At 34.2% G+C, this 16,240-nt stretch overlaps 1 protein-coding gene across 12 annotated transcripts in view; it reads right to left on the bottom strand.

The window, feature by feature from the left end:
- The window catches only part of LOC117180904 (angiogenic factor with G patch and FHA domains 1), a 600,913-nt gene that overhangs the window by 51,708 nt on the left and 532,965 nt on the right, over window positions 1-16,240 (bottom strand). Inside the window, exons 11-12 of one of the 12 annotated variants that reach the window (XR_004468074.1) lie at window positions 14,620-14,730; window positions 14,308-14,536 (exon numbers count right to left, since the gene is read on the bottom strand). The exons of 9 other annotated variants lie outside the window; for them this stretch is intronic. The gene's annotated coding sequence lies outside the window, so the exon portion shown is untranslated. Of the gene's footprint in view, window positions 1-14,307; window positions 14,537-14,619; window positions 14,731-16,240 lie in introns of those variants that run through there. 2 more of the 12 variants (XR_004468073.1, XR_004468078.1) reach the window with 2 other exon arrangements.

Here is a 16,240-nt window from a genome sequence, read left to right as displayed (position 1 = left end):
AGAATTTGGTGCTCTTACCCTATCCATTGAAAAGATCATGGGGATCTATTATCATGGAACAAATGTAGCCTAGCTTCCGGGCTATAAAAGACAGTGAAGTTGAAACAAACTTTCTAAAGCAAGTGAATTTAAATGGCGAGCAGAGACTACCCAGCAAATACGGTTATGTAATAGTTATGTAACTAATACATAACATAATATCACATGATACGTAATCGGTGAGTCACAGGTGACACACCTGTGACTTAAAATGTCCTACTCTGCTATATAACTCTGCGACATACGTTTTGTAACTGATATGTAACCATGTTATACCGTGGTGACATAGTTATGTTATGTAGATGTTATGTAACATTTACGGAACAGCATTTTAATACTATCTATCAATTATATAACATTTCTGTTATATAATATTAGACTTTAGTATTACGTACTTATGTTATATAAAAGGTATGGTATAAGAGCTGCGTAAAAAATATACAACAGAGCTACGTACAAAACATATAAAGGAGTTATATGAACAATACGTAAAGGAGTTACGTAAAAAATACATAAATAGGATATACAAAATAAATGTAACGAAGTTATGTAAAAAGCATATAAGACAGTTGTGTACCAAAAATATTAATAAGTTATGTAAAAAAATACATAGCAAAGTTATCTGAAAAAAATATGCAACGCAGATATGTTAAACATATATAAATAACTTATATAAAAATACATAGAAAAGTTATAGACTTCAGTCATAGACGCTGAAAATGATTTCACTTGCGTCTGACTTTTATGGTCAGCGGCCCACTGGGAACCGGCTGGTACTAAGTCAGGGGTGGGATTAGTCATTTATTTATTATAATTTTATATTAACAATTTTTAAAACTTTTTAACAGAAAACTCGTTTTCCCACTTTTCAAAAATTCGAAACATTCGAAAACGTAAGTTTTCTATTGGAATCATGTGTCAAAAAGTTTTATTTTTCCAATATTAACTATTACATGTTTTGTTGAGAATTCATTTTTTTCGAAAAATCTTTTTTTTTAAGAAAAATAAACTATTTTGTTAAAAATTAAGCTATTTTATTGAAATTTGTCTTTTTTCTAGGTTGAGAACAGCAAAATAATGAAAAACATAGCTACTTTTTTAACCAAATTATTTTTACTTAAAATTTATTCATTGTTTCTTTTCTTCATGAAATATATTTTATGTTCTTAAATTATAGAATAAGTGAATATTTTTTATAGTTTTCTTAAATTTTATAGTTCAGTTACGTCACTCTGTACCAAAATTTTCATAGGTCATGCGTGTAGACGAGTTATGTAACACATGTTGCATGACTGCAATCGAACGGTTATATCATATCATTAAATGGATGTTACTAATGTGCTTTATGTACACCTTACTGAAATACACAGTTACGCGACTGAAATATAAGTGTTACGTGATATTGTTATGTAACTGTTACTACTGTGCATTATGCACAGTTGAAGGATCCACGTAGTAACGCCGTGATATTTCACTTACGTAACACTTTAACAAAATTGTTATGGATCATGATTGTTACTAAGTTCTGGAACAAATAACATATTACTTTTACATAACAGTAACGTCACATTGTTCCATACCTGTTACTAATGTGCATTAAACACAACCTACAGAACTAAATCGTAATGCCATCACAGTGCACTTATTAACACTGCAATTAAACTGTCATAGTTCATGAGTGAAAACCAAGTTATATAACAAATGTTACTTTATTGCTACATAACTGGTATGTCACATTGTTACATAGATGTTATTAATGTGCATTATACACCGCTTAACGAACTACACTGTAACATAGTTACAGAGATAGCTACAGAGATAAGCGAAGTCTTCTGGATCATTGGAAAGTGTAGCAATAGGGCGGGAATTTAGACACATTTCAATTCGAGTTAGGAGAGTAGAAAACTCTTCGTCGGTTAGAGTGTGAGCGCCAACAATTCGCTTTAGATGGAGTTAAAAATTTTAACACCGGCTTTTCATAACCATCCGAAATGAGGTGCAGATGGAGGTATGAAACACCATGAGGTGCCTTCGGTAACGAACTCATTATGAAAATTGCTATCGAGTCTGAGTTTGAAAATGAAATTTCATAATTCTTTATCAGCCCCGTGAAATGTCGTGCCATTGTCACTATACAAGTGAGCAGGTCTTTCTCGCCTAGAAGAGATCGCTGGAAGGCGGCAAGAAAGATAGCAAACGTACAGTCAGACCATCTAAAGGGGGCGGTAAAGGGCGCTTAGGAGTTACTCTAAAATCAGATAAGTTCCCCATTAGTTTCTGGGAAAGAGTCGCTCTTTCTCGTGCACATTCGAAGCAATCCTTGATTAAGCCTTTAACCAGAGGGCGCGCTCTTAAGATCCAGAAACGCTGTCTGAGCGTATGCAAGGTCAATTGTAGACCGCCGTGTCGGGATCTAATAGGAGCATGTACCCCTAAAATTGTACTCAGGTGATGTGGTAAAATTATAGGATGGTTCTCGTCAAAGCTGACAGGAGCATGCCATAACGTTCCTCCTAATCGCAAGAGATCAATAGAATTCAAAAATGGATTTAAGTTTTTCAGAGGCGAATTTTGTGCAATTCCCTCGTTTTGGCTCAAAGCCTTCAGTTTAAGAGAGAAGGAACTAACTTGAACATATTTAATCCAAAATATTCCGGCTTCTTGGATTTCAAGCGTACCGAGCGAAGGAGTCAAATATTGAGGTTTAGACTTTCGGCATTTGGAGTGTTTAAAAACAAATGCATCAACAAACCTCTTGCAATAAGCAGTTATTCGAAGTGATTTAGGCCAGGAGGAAAATTTGAACATTAAACCGAATGAACTTTTGATTTCACTCAATACGTGATGGAATTCTTGAACTCCTGGTTCTAATTCAAATCGTTTAGGAGAATCGAAGTAATGATCTGGCCATTTTGTAGAGTGCATTTTTAACTGCAGTGGGCCTGGCCACCATGAAAGATGACTCAGAATCTTTTCCGGCGAGAGTCCCCTCGTAGCACAGTCGGCTGGATTATTCTTGGTAGAGAGATATCACTATTTGGAAGGAGAGACTATCTCATGAATTAGGAAAACTCTATGAGCTACAAAAACTAGCCAATTTGAAGGATGTTTACCGAGCGAAGCCAAAACAGTCACTGAATAAGTGTGACAAAAAGTGGGGGCATTTTCAAGCGACATCGTATCCATGAGGAATTTGAGTACTTTAGCAAGCAAGGCTGCCCCATATAATTCTAAACGTGAGATTGGCAAGTATTTAAGAGGGACCATTTTAGATTTAGCCATTAATAAGCTAATGTGAGCATTAATTAACTCTTCACTAAGAATTCTAAGATAAACAGAAGCGGAGTAAGTTTTAGAAGAAGCATCCGCAAATCCGTAAAGCTCATAATTCAAATTTTCTTGCAGTTGACCAGTCCATCTAAAAACTTTGAAAGATTCTAGTTTCTCCAAAGTATTGTGATAATCAGACCACTGCATCTGCAGGTCGTTAGGCAACTTCTTACCTAATGAAGCTTCCGTAGCCAAAGTTCCTGCATCAATCACTTAGTCACTAGTATTACTGGAGTTAACCAACCCATCGGACCATATAATTTAGCTATTGAAGAAAGAACGATCCTTTTAGTTGGAGTCTCCACTGAAGGGGAAATTACCTTAAAATTAAACGAGTCAGATTCAGGATCCCAAAATAAGCCCAAAACTTGGAGTTGAGCATCTTCACCTAACGGAAACTCAATAGTCCTTTCATGCTTTCCAAAAGGAGACTCTTCCAATAATTTTGAATCATTAGACGCCCATTTTCGCAAGTGGAAACCACCAGCTTCCAACAATTGAGATACTTTCTGTCGCTTTTCCTTGGCTTTTACTTTTGTATCCGCAACAAACAAACTATCATCGACGTAGATATTCCTTTCCAGGATACTTTTAGCTAAAGGAAACTTACTGCCTTCATCATGAGCTAATTGCTTAATTACTTTATTAGCCAAGTAAGGATCACAGGCAGTGCCATAAGTGACAGTCAAAAGTCGATAGACCACCACATTGTTATCAGATGAGAAACATAAAATGCTTTGATAATTGCAGTCACGAGTATTTACCAAAATTTGTCTAAACATTTTTTCTATGTCAGCCATGTAAACAAAACAAGGCTATCTCCAGTTCAATATTATAGAGACTAAATCATTTAAAATCTTTGGGCCAATAGGCAAGTGTGAATTTGAGGTAGTATTGTTAGAAGTGAAACTTGATGCATTAAATACAACTCTTAGTTTAGTAGTAGAACTACTTTCTGTCAAAACCGGGTGATGCGGTAAGTACACAATCTGAATAAGATTATCTAGCTCTACTTCTCTCACAAGTTCCATATGTCCTAGATTCTCATATTCAGATAAAAAAGCCGAATATTCTTGGAACAATTTTGAATTTTTAGTGAATCGTCGTAGAACCCTATCCAATATGATTTTTACTCTAGAGAAGGAGGCACTGATTTTTATTGGGGGCTTATTCTTAAATGGTAATCGTACTAAGTGCCGTCCATCGTTTTTGCGTTGGTGCGTCATGAAGAAATGTTCCTCGCAAAACTTTTCTTCGTCATTTAGAGGTTCTCTATTAGGGAGTTCTTCCAATTCCCATAACTTAGTCAAAGTCTCATGCAAGACTTCAGAAGTTATACTCTGATGTATTGTAAGTGGAATGCTTGTCTCTATTTTATTTTCCATTAGTGGACCCGACAAGATCCAACCAAAAATGGTAGGTTGAGCTTTAAGAGTGCCTAACAGACCAGGCTGTAGTGCAGGCAATAATCAAGAGCTATATTTATTAGCACCTAAAATGAAATCTATTTTTTGAGAACTAAAGGGGTTAGGATCGGCTAAATTCAATTCAGGAAAATCAGTTTCATTTTCCGGATCAGGTCTTTCAGGTGACGTATAAGAGGTGATATGGAGCAATACTAAGGCTTGAATAAAGAATTTAGAACAGTTTTTCTTGGTAGGAAGCAAATTTAACCGAGCTCATTTTCTTGAAGAGCCAACATTAACTCTATCAACCTCACAAACTATTGCTTTAACCTTTTAGAAACTAGGATTCAAAATTTTCATCGCTCTTTCTGAAATGAAGCAACATTCCGAGCCTTGATCCAATAAAACCCTAAATTTAGGAGTTTTCCCATTATCAGCTTTCAAGGTAATTACTGATGTTGCTAATAATGTTAAACGCGATAGATTTGTGCGATTATTTAAGAAATGGAATGAAAGATAATTTTTTGATTTGCTGTTAAGTGAGACATGATTTGCTCTCGCCACCTGAGCTATTTTATCAGTATGTTTATGTGGTGAAGTAGAAGATCTCGGAACTGGCAATTGAGAATGTAGAGACGTAGTGTCAGCTGATGGCGATGTGATAGATTCGAAATTATTGACATGCAACAAGGTGTCATGTTTCCTACCGCATATCTTCGCAGAAATTGTGGCTAAATAATAAAAATAGTTCAGCTTAGAGTAACTTTAAAAATTGTAAATAATTCAAAGTTTACCTTACCAATGTAAAAATCTGAAATATAATCAGAAATTTCATAACACATTTGAACCTTGCAACAGTAAGAGTGACAGATTTAAGCTGCTGACAATCATCAGTCGGTGAACTTGTTATCTCCTCACGCGCATGTAAAAACATTACGGCCGATCGACCCTACAAAGACTTTATGGGAGAAAGAAAGCACTCGAAACATAATGAGAGAGGGCGTGATCTTCAAGATGGCGAAATAATTTAGCCTGGTACAAATTATACTTTGCTCGATGACCTCAAGCGTACACACTGTAAAAATTTGACGTACGCGCTTTTTACAGTTATTTATCACAACATTTTTTATTTTTCCATGATTGAAAATCAAATGCATCTCAAAACGGCGATTATGATTTGAATTTTCAGAAACGTTCTTTTTGCAAAAAAAATCGCACTTTTTGATAGTCAGCGAAGCCTTTTAACGAAATATCCGGCTCGAAGGATCATGTTTAGATATTTAGAATGTTTTTTATAAAAGTTTAAACTAGAGGTTGCTGGATTTATGCAAAATCAATGAAAATTCAGCATTCTCAACCACAATCAATTTATTAATACAAATTTGAGTCCGGCAGACTGAGGCCTCCTTAATCATACTCAACTTTAACTCCATCACGAAAGACACTAAAGTTTTTAACAATTTCTTTAGATCCTCCTTCAAAACTCTCAGGAGGACTAGACTAAATAGAGAACGATCCGTCGCAGTTCACGTATTCTCGTATACTGTATTTTCTTAATTGCTTTGCATCATACACTTATTCGTTACACCGATAAACTCACAGTGCAAAATTTTATTGATCAACAAGTGGCGAAGCTTTTCGTAAACACGTAGCTATTGTTAATGTGCATTATACATAACTTACAGAACTACACTGTAACACTGTTACATTTTAATATTGCCGTTACTAAAGTGCATTATACACAACATTCAGAAACAGTGTTACTCAACATTGTAACCTTCTAGTTATACAACAAGTATGTCACTGAACCGTAACATTCGCTATGTTACCAGATATAACTTGTTTACAGGATAAGTGGGCGGGGCTTATCAGCGAACGCTCTTCTCATATATTCGAACAGCGATTGTGTAAATTCATGGCAGCACGGAAAGAAAAATCTAGGCATTAGCGCGTGAACAACTTTCACGCTTAAATGGCAAGCATTTCTCTTGGAATATATTCATGGATGTCTCTATTAATTGCACGATGCAAGACCGCGGAAAATAAGCACAGCTCACATGCAAAAATGCCCAAAGTTACTGGGACTAATAGCAAGCGCTGCAGTGCTCTAATAACGTGAACTTAGCCGAGAGAAATATAAAAGTGCCTCCACGGACTTTTTCTGTTAGTCTCCTTGCAATTGTCATGTATGGCGTAGGCCATGCCTCTTGCTTGTTGACAGAAGGCGTGGCCTAAATGTAAATTGCAACGAGACTCGCGAAGAAAGTACGTGAGAGCTGTTGGAAACTTCACTTGTTTAAGTTCACGGTATTGAAGCAGAGCTGAGCCTATTATTAACCCACTAACCAGTGGGATCTTTGTATAACAGTTCGTATGCATAGGGCAATAGGTTATGTCCTGCTTGAAACTCCAGCAACCTTATGAAATGAATCATGAGACGCCTGCGATTTGCGCCTGATAATTATTCCATGCGTTAATACCTTGAACTCTCTTGCGCTAAAGCCCGGAGTTTTCTCTCCGTGTGAGCAACGAAGACGAGCAGGGCAAAGAAAGATTCGCGAAATAATTTTCGATCTCCACGTCATGAACAGTTCGGTCTACGCTCCACGAATTTACGGTAACGGGCAAACGAATGGCTAACTATATAATTCGCATCTGGCATCACTCTCAAGAAAACCTTCTTAGGTTCATTTGAGGATTTTCTCTTTAGCCACCAAGCAAATGTACACAGTTAAAAAAAACTGATAAAGATTTAATATACATGTAAGCAAAGTCATTTTTATATACCGTCTATTAAATATAATATACCAAAATGTATTGGATTGAATATACATCCGCATTAAAATTAATATACTATTCAAATAAAGCTTAATATATACACAGGTATATTAATTGTACACTAATTTTAATATTAATTTATTATACAGTATATTAATATTAGCTTTAAAAACAAACCTTTGAAAGAAACGAGGTTTAAAAAACCACTAAATAATACGTTCTTACTAGCATAAAATAGATAATTATAGTCAGGAGCGTTGCTACCACTATTATGGGAAATTCGTTCTGTTGGTTGAAAATGTAACTCAGTTATTGAAAATGAAGTTATTTTTTTGAACATTCGTCGTCTTTTATTTCTTAAGAAATTTTAGTAATTACAAATTCTGTAATTCACACTATTATTACTATTATTGAAGATATTTTACTTGTGGGACACGAATGATTAAAATATTAAAATTTATCAATGAAAAAAATGTTTTAATCACGAATAATATTTGAAGAATTTGATCAATCTCACAAGGTTCTATTGTGGAATTTGTACAACGCCTTATATAAATGTTTCTATTTTACTATAGTTTCGTATTTAATACTAGTAATAATATATTATTTGGCGGCGTTATTTTACCCTCCTTTCCTTCGAGGGTTAGTTTTAAAGGAATTTCGCCCATTTTTGTTTATGAATTATTTACTATAATATCAATTATTCCTTTGGTTGAAAATATAACTATGTTTTTGAAAAATAATGTTTCTTCAAAGATGAACATAATATATTTTCGATTATTTAGTAATTCACAGTATAGAGTCATATAGAATGAAACTTGAAATTTTCACATTTTACTTCTCTTATTCATTGAAATAATTATTATAAAATATAGGCTACATTTCAATCAAAATGCGTTTAATTTTTCTGCCATTTACAAATTATACTTTTGACTATCATTTAAATAGGTTTCTTGAAATTATCCATTTTTCAAATTTGTAATAAAAATGACATATTATATTACATTCCTATTAGAGGAGACCTTTAAAGTGAAGATATAAAGTCAATAATCGCAATACTTCAAAATATAAATGCAACCTAATAGCAGAGAAAGAAAACACTACAGTTACTGTATTGAAGGTTTCGCGTAACAAAATATTTCCACCCTCCCCCCTTTTCTTAACCCTCTCTCACTTTATCAACCAAATAGGCTGAATATTTAACAAAGTAGTTGAATTCTCTACCAAAAAATTGCATTTTTATACAAAAAAGATTAAATTTGTACTAAAAAAGATGAATTTTTAATAAAGAACGACAAAAATTCTTTGTTAAAAGATCAACTTTCACCCAGAAAATATTTCAGTTTATTTTTAACACTAAAGTATAATTTTTAAACAAAAAGTATGAATTTTAAGAAAACAGTTTAATTTTTAACCAAGAAGTTGCATTTTTATCCAAGAAATATATAATTTCTCTTAAAATAGATGAATTTTTAATAAAATAAAAGTTTTTGAATTTAAAAGAAGTATTTGAATTTTCACCCAGGAAAGATTTTAGATCTCTTTTCAACACCAAATTATTGACTTCAAACAAAAAGTAGTTATTAATTTGCAACAAAACAGCAAAATATTTAATACAAAAGTATGACTTTTTAACAAAATTGTTGAATATCCAAGTAAATAACTGTATTTTTATCGAAGAAAGATGTATTTTCTGCTAAAGCAGATGAATTATAAAAGCAAAAAGACAAACTTTTAAAAAAAGTGCTTGAGTTTTAAATCGAGCAGTTGCACTTTAATCCCAAAGGATGAAATTTCATCTAAAAGCAAAGTGAAAGTGTGAAGTAGTGGGAATTGTTGATGCTGAGTTTTTCTGATATTGTGGTGAAATTTAAGGTGAGTAGATTGTGGAAGTGTGTAGAAGGGTATGGATGTGAGAGATTAATAGAGGGATCGTGAGATTGAAAAGGGGAGTTAGATATTTTGGAAGATTGACACAGATTTGTGTGGAAGTTGAGGTTGGGTTGTTTGGAGATTTGTGCAAGGTGGGAGGACTGTGTTGATCGGGTTGGTGGTAGCAGGGTTGGGTAGCGACGCCGAAAGGCGAGGCAGGTACCAGACCGCGACGGCAGATGAGGCACGGGAGCATAGAAGGCGGGAGAGTTTGAATTTGGTTCATGGCTAGCGGAGCGAGTATCTCCGCGGAAGAAACAGATTTAGAGCAGGAAGTGTTCAGTACGCCAAAAGAGGAGATCAAGGAAAGGAAGACAAGGGGGAAGCATAAAAAACTATAGAAAAGGAGAGATTAAGAGCAAAAAGCGTAGGTTCAATTGAGGCTTTTATCAAAAGGAAGAGAGGGGAGAGGGAAAGCAGTGAAGAGAAGCAAGATATCGGTGCGAGCGTGAAATATCAAAAAATGTTTAGATCGCCGCAGGAAAAGCAGAGTTTGGTAGGGAAGAGCAATAACAGTAAGGGGGCTGATGGAAGCGGAGATGAAAGTGAAGTTCCGGTCGAAGAGGAAAGGCTAAAGGTAATTCAAGAAGTGATGATAGAGGTAATGGGGATTTATGTAGAAAAGCAGGAGAAAAGGGGAGAAGAATTAAATAAGGAATTTAGGCGGAAATGGCTGAAGTTAAGAAGGAAATAAAAAACTGTGAAGAAATCAGGGAAAAGTTAGAAAATAGGATGCAGTCTTTGGAACAAAAACTAAAGAAGCAGGAAGAAGATACTAATAAAAAGGTAGAGGAGATGCGAGGTAGTATGAAGAAACTTGAAAGCTCGAACGAGGATTGTGGTGGGGGTGAGAGTGAAAATAAGGAGATGGAAATGCTGAGAAAAATAAAACAAAGAATAGCAAGGAAAGAGAGGGAACGAAATACTAAGTAGGATTGATGCTAAGGTAGAGATAGAGGAAATGCGAAATGTAGGAAGGGAAGAGCGATGAGGGGAGATAATGGTACTGGTGAAAAAACTAAATTTAACACGGGTACAAAGGAAGATGCAGTATAAATTAAGGAAAATAACGGAAGAGGAAAGAAAAAAGGGAGAGAGAACATGAGTTAAGTATGGCAGAATACAGATAAACGGAGTATGGTGGGATTGGGATAAAGAATAGGAACAGATAGTAAGAAATGAGGTGCAGGGAAACTAGGAGAGGAAGAAACGGGAGATTGGAAAATAAGAAATAGTAAAAAGGAAAAAAAGATGAGAAACGAAAGTCGGGAGGAATGGAAGATTTGTTACTGGAATATAGCAAGATTGCAGAGAAAGTATAGGGAGTTCATGAGAAATTTGACACAATGGGATGTAGTCATAATGATGGAAACGTGGCTAGGTGAAAAGGGATGGGAAAGAGTAAGGGGAAGGTTACCAAGAGGTTACAAATGGCAAGTGCAAAATGCAAAGAGGAAGAATAAGAAGGGCAGAGCAATGGGAGGAATGGTGATGAAAGTAAGAAATGAATGTATAACCGAGAAAGATAAGAAAGACAGGAAAGAACAAAAAGAAGGATTAATAGTAGAAGAGGTAATGATGGGAAGAGAGAAGTGGAAGGTAGTGGGGATTTATGTGAACGGTGATATGCAGAAGAAAGCAGAGGAGATAAAAGAAATGATGGAAAAAAATAAAGAAGAGATCAGGCTGATAATAGGTGGGGATTTCAATGCGAGAACAGGAGACAGAGGAGGAAGGGAATGGGGAAAAGAGGGAGGAAGAAAATCCAAAGATAAGGTACTAAATGGGGAGGGAAAAAAGTTATTGAAGAGCTTGGAGGAGTTGGGAGGAGCAAATGTAAAAAGTGTATGAAAAGGGGATTAGTCAAGGAAAGGAAAAGAACAGTTTAGAGAGAAGGTCAGAAATATCAAAATGGAAGGAAGGAATTAAGAATGTGGAGAAAAGAACAAAGTAATGGGGAAGAATATAGGGAAAAAAAGAAAGAGTATACTGAGTTGTGTTATCAAAAGAAAGAGGAAGAGAATAAAACGTTTGAGGAAGAGGTGGAACAGGCTAGGACAGAAGAAGAGGTATGGAAATTAGTGAATAGAGCAAGAAAAAGAGTAAACCAAGATATTGAAATGTTAGAATGAAAGAAATATTTTTTGGATTTGCTAGGAGTAGAGAGAAACGTTATAAAGGGAAGAAAATATGGTAGAGAAAGAGATGAGGAAGAGGACATATCAAGGGAAGAAATAGTTAAGGTTTTAGGAACAATGGAGGATGGAAAGGCACCTGGTATAGATGAGATTCCAAATGAAGAATGGAAATATGCAGGGGAGGAACCAGAAGGGCATGGATAATGTATAATAAAGTATGGAGAGGAGAGGGGTGACCAGAGTTATTGGAAAGAAGGATTAGATATATCAATAGTAAATAAAGACAAAGGAGGTTAAATATTATAGGGGGTGACGCTGATGCCAACACTGTATAAAGTATATGAAACTATCTTGTCGGAGAGATTTAAGATATAAGTTGAAGAAAGAAAATCGAGTCACCGAAGCAGACAGGGTTTAGAAAAGGATTGGGGGTAATGGACAACATATATATTGTAAACTACCTAGTAAATAAGAGAATTAGAAGGGAAATGGTACAATGATAGCAATGTTCGTGGACTTAAAGGCGGCGTTTGACTCATTAGACCGAACCGAAATGGAAAAAGATATGGTAAAATAGGGGTTGAGAGAGGGACTAATAAAGAGAGTTTCAGACTTTTTTAGAGAGATAAAAAGCAAGGTAAAGGTAGGAGAACAAGTAGGCGATAGTTTCTGATTGGTGATGGGTATGAAAAAAGGATGTCCTCTGAGCTCACTTTTATTTAATTTATTAATATCAGACTTGGAAGAAGACATAAGGAGAAAAGGTTGGGGAGGAGTTAGGATAGAGAAGGAAAAGATATATACACTGGCATGCCCAGACAACATAGTATTGATGGCAGAGGATGAAGAAGGGATGGCGAGATTAATCACAGAATTAGAGAAATATTTAGATGGGAAAAAGCTGAATGTAAATGTAGAAAATACAAAGATAATGAGGTTTAGAAAGGGAGGGCGAAGGAAGAAAGAATTCACAGGGAGATGGAAGGAAATAAAGTAAGAAGAAGTAAAAGAGTATAAATATTTAGGATATATCCTGCAAACGAATGGAGATTATACAGCTCATATAAGAGAAAGGATAAAAAAAAGCAGCAGGGGTAATGGGGTATTAAGAGTTTACAAGAAAGGTATATAAGGTTGATCTTAAGGGCAGACTAGAGGACGCCAGGATATATGGTGAGAGAAGAAGAGCAAAGGGATAAGTTAAATATTAGAGCAGGAAAGAGGGCATGGAAATTTGAGAAGAAGCTGTGGGAAGGAAAGGGAGGGGAGCTGACGAGAAAGTGTTTGATGGAGGTAGAAGGAAGGAGATGTAGGGCGATGGAATTAACAAGATGGGAAAAATAAAGGAGGGAGTTCTTTAATGTTAGAGAAATAGAAGACGGGACTGGGGTAAACTATGAAGAATTGGAAAAAAGGAGAGGGAAAGACAATTAATAGAAAGATGGGGGATGATTGAGGAATCAAAATACAATAAATATTATAAGATTATAAAAAAGGAAGGAGCACCAAAGTATTTAGAAAAGAGATGGGGAGAGAGAAGGTGGACCAGAATAGCAAAATCTAGATTGGGAAACGAGGTAAGGGAGGGGACGTACTAAGAAAAAGAAAACAGAAAGTGTAGAATATGTGAATGGGAGGAGGAAACATGGGAGCATGTATGGGAAGGATGTAGGAGAGGAATAGAAGATGAAAGAAGCTGGAAAGAGAATGTGGTTAAGATTCTAGGGGAGGAGGGATTAGGAGAAGAATGGATGAAAAAGTTGGAGGGTGCTAGAGGAGCGAATGAGAGATAATGAAAAAATGCATGTGCAAAAAGGCAAACGTTTGCGTTCTCATGCTCTCTCCCTCTCTCCCTCTTTGGCTTGCTCTCTCGCTTTCATCGCTCGCTCATTGGATTGCTAATAAGTCCTAAATTGCGCTATCACAGGAAATAGAGATAAGGAACTAGATATAAGACTGTATGTAAATAGTTGTAAATAATTGTATATATAGAAAGGATAAGCTTGCAAAAAATATAGATTTAAGCGGAAATATGGTAAGGAATGGAAGTCATGTAAACCCTTAGGGGATACATTATGACATTATGAATAAAGAAGAATAAAGCTAATCAATTTTTAAATAAAAAAAAAATGTCAGAAAAAGAGTTGCATTTTTGTCCAAAACAATTTCATTTGACTTTTCAACACAAAAATTGGGATTTTAAAGAAAAAAAAACGTTTTCTAGGAAATATTTCAATTTTCATAAAAATTCATATTTATAACAACGCTTAAAAACGTTAGTAAAGCGTCTGCATTTTAAACGTTTATTTTCATTGCAGATTAATCTATAAAGTAGAAAAAGGTTTAAAATATACATTAAATTTTTGCGATTTTAAAACGTTCCTGTAAAAATAATTGATTTCAGGGTAATTATTTAACATATTGAAAGGAAAAACGTAAAAAATAATTTAATTATAGGAAAATGTAAATTAAATTAAAAAACGACAATTAGGTAAAAATCACGATAACATAACTACTGTTGTTGAAAATATAATTATATAAACTGTAAATTTTTATCGGACGATTAAAATTTTGTAATGTCTTCAAACGAAGTATTATTATTGATTTGTACATTATTATAACATAAGGAACGAGATCAATTTGTTTTCAACGAAAATAACATTCTTAAAAGTACCTAACACATGAAAAATGAGATCAAGTAGTTTTTATTTTTTTAAACAAGACGATAACAATAAAGTAATGTGCTTTCTCATGTCCATCGTTTATATAGTGTTATAGGTTAATAAAAACACGTTTGTATATTTGATCCATTCCTGCGAAGGGCGGTAAACATTTGGATCATAAGTAAGTGGACGCCTCTTTTCTTTGGAGCCACACTTATCACTATCTGAAGAATTTATGCCGAAAAGAACTCTGGAAAAGATATATTTTTTAATTACTATTTTAATATAAGTATACGACTTATAAGTGAAACATTTAAAGTATATTATATTTACCTTTGAATAAATTTGCAACAAAAATCCCTTCCAAGATGTCCTTAGCCTTTATTATGATTTTGTTTTATAAAACAACCGAATATCAAGCATTTGGATCATACAGAGATATTCCTGTAAAAAGTGAAAAAGAAATTTTTCAAGATAGAAATGTATCGAAATTATCTTATTTTTTAGATCAATGGATATGGGGAAACTACCTCTTATTAAATTTGTGCGCAGGCCTTTTGCAACTATAGGTCAACAAATCGAAAAGTCTAATTTTAGTGATTGCGAATTCTCTTTCGTTAAAGCTCCTTCGTCTTTAAGGACCAAATTCTAATCATGTACCTTGTGCTTCGCATTCGATTTTGTTTAAGATGTGAACTCTTCTACACTATAGTCAAAACTATTATATCAAATGTATATTATATTTATTTCTGCACCTTGAGCTGGTACTGCTTATTTAGAGATTGCAAAATAATATACAAATTTGATTTTTCATGATTAAATCAATATCTGATCCTTATTTTGCACTAATTGTCATTCTCAGCGACCATCAAAAACCTATCATTTGAATAAATTTATATTATTACAATTGATAATATGTATTGGTATTAAAACATTCTTATTTTCATTCTATTGTTGTTCAAATTACAAAAAAGTGCGGATCATATGCAAAAAAAAAAACAAGCAATTTTGTTATTAAACATTGTATTGCAACTTGTGTCGTATTTCCATAAATTCATTTTTTTCAATGTTATTAATTCCGATTTAATCCAAAAATAGGCATCCTAGCGTAAAGTGGCTCAAAGAAAATTTGTAGACGTTCCCTGGCGGATTAAAGGAACCGAATTGCAATACTTTTTCTTGCAGCGTTTGAAACTTTAAAAATAAAATACCTGTCATTTACATGGACCGGATGCGGCTTCAAGTGCATCTTCTTTTAGTAGCAGTTAATTAGCGTTTCGTCAGTAACTTTAAGAATTATCTTTAAGAATTATCTACCCGACAGAAAAATCTGTCGGGGTGCTAGCGCCACGTAGTGGAAACCACACACAACAACGCTATGATGCAAGATAGAGAGAATTTTATTTTTAAACTTCGCGCACAACATAATACTTGAGCTATTATGCATGCGTTTAAAGTCACCTTCGGCAGAAGTTAATGACATTTTTTTATATTTTTAACGCTACAAAAAAAATTATTACGATTACTCCGTGAGTTTCTAATGGAAATTTTAACGTAGAATCCCAAATTCAAAAGTTGATCTTGCTGTTTTTTTAGTTTTTTAGTTTTGATAATAATCTTGTAAGGTGTTCAAAATTCAAAGTTTTTCTCTCCTTGACTTTTTTCTCATTCTGCATTATTTGGCCTAAGATGTTAATTTTCGTTTGATTTTTCAAATTTTGTGAATGCTATAACTCCGGTTAAGAAATGCTTGAATTTGGAGAATTTCTTTAGAAAGAAGTAAAAAGTTAAAAGTAACTTCACCTTTATTTTCACCTTTCAAAATAGAAATATTTGTAACAATAAACCTTAAAAATTGAATTAAATTGAAAAAAGTTAGAAATAAAAAATAATTTCAAATGGGAAATATTAAAAAACGAAAAAATTTATACTCCAGAAACTTGAAACTAAAAAT

The sequence above is a fragment of the Belonocnema kinseyi genome, chromosome 9 (genome assembly GCF_010883055.1).
Source record: "Belonocnema kinseyi isolate 2016_QV_RU_SX_M_011 chromosome 9, B_treatae_v1, whole genome shotgun sequence".
NCBI classification, from domain to species: Eukaryota; Metazoa; Arthropoda; class Insecta; order Hymenoptera; family Cynipidae; genus Belonocnema; species Belonocnema kinseyi.
Note: the sequence above shows the minus strand (reverse complement) of the source record. Positions and strands in the feature narration are given on the sequence as shown.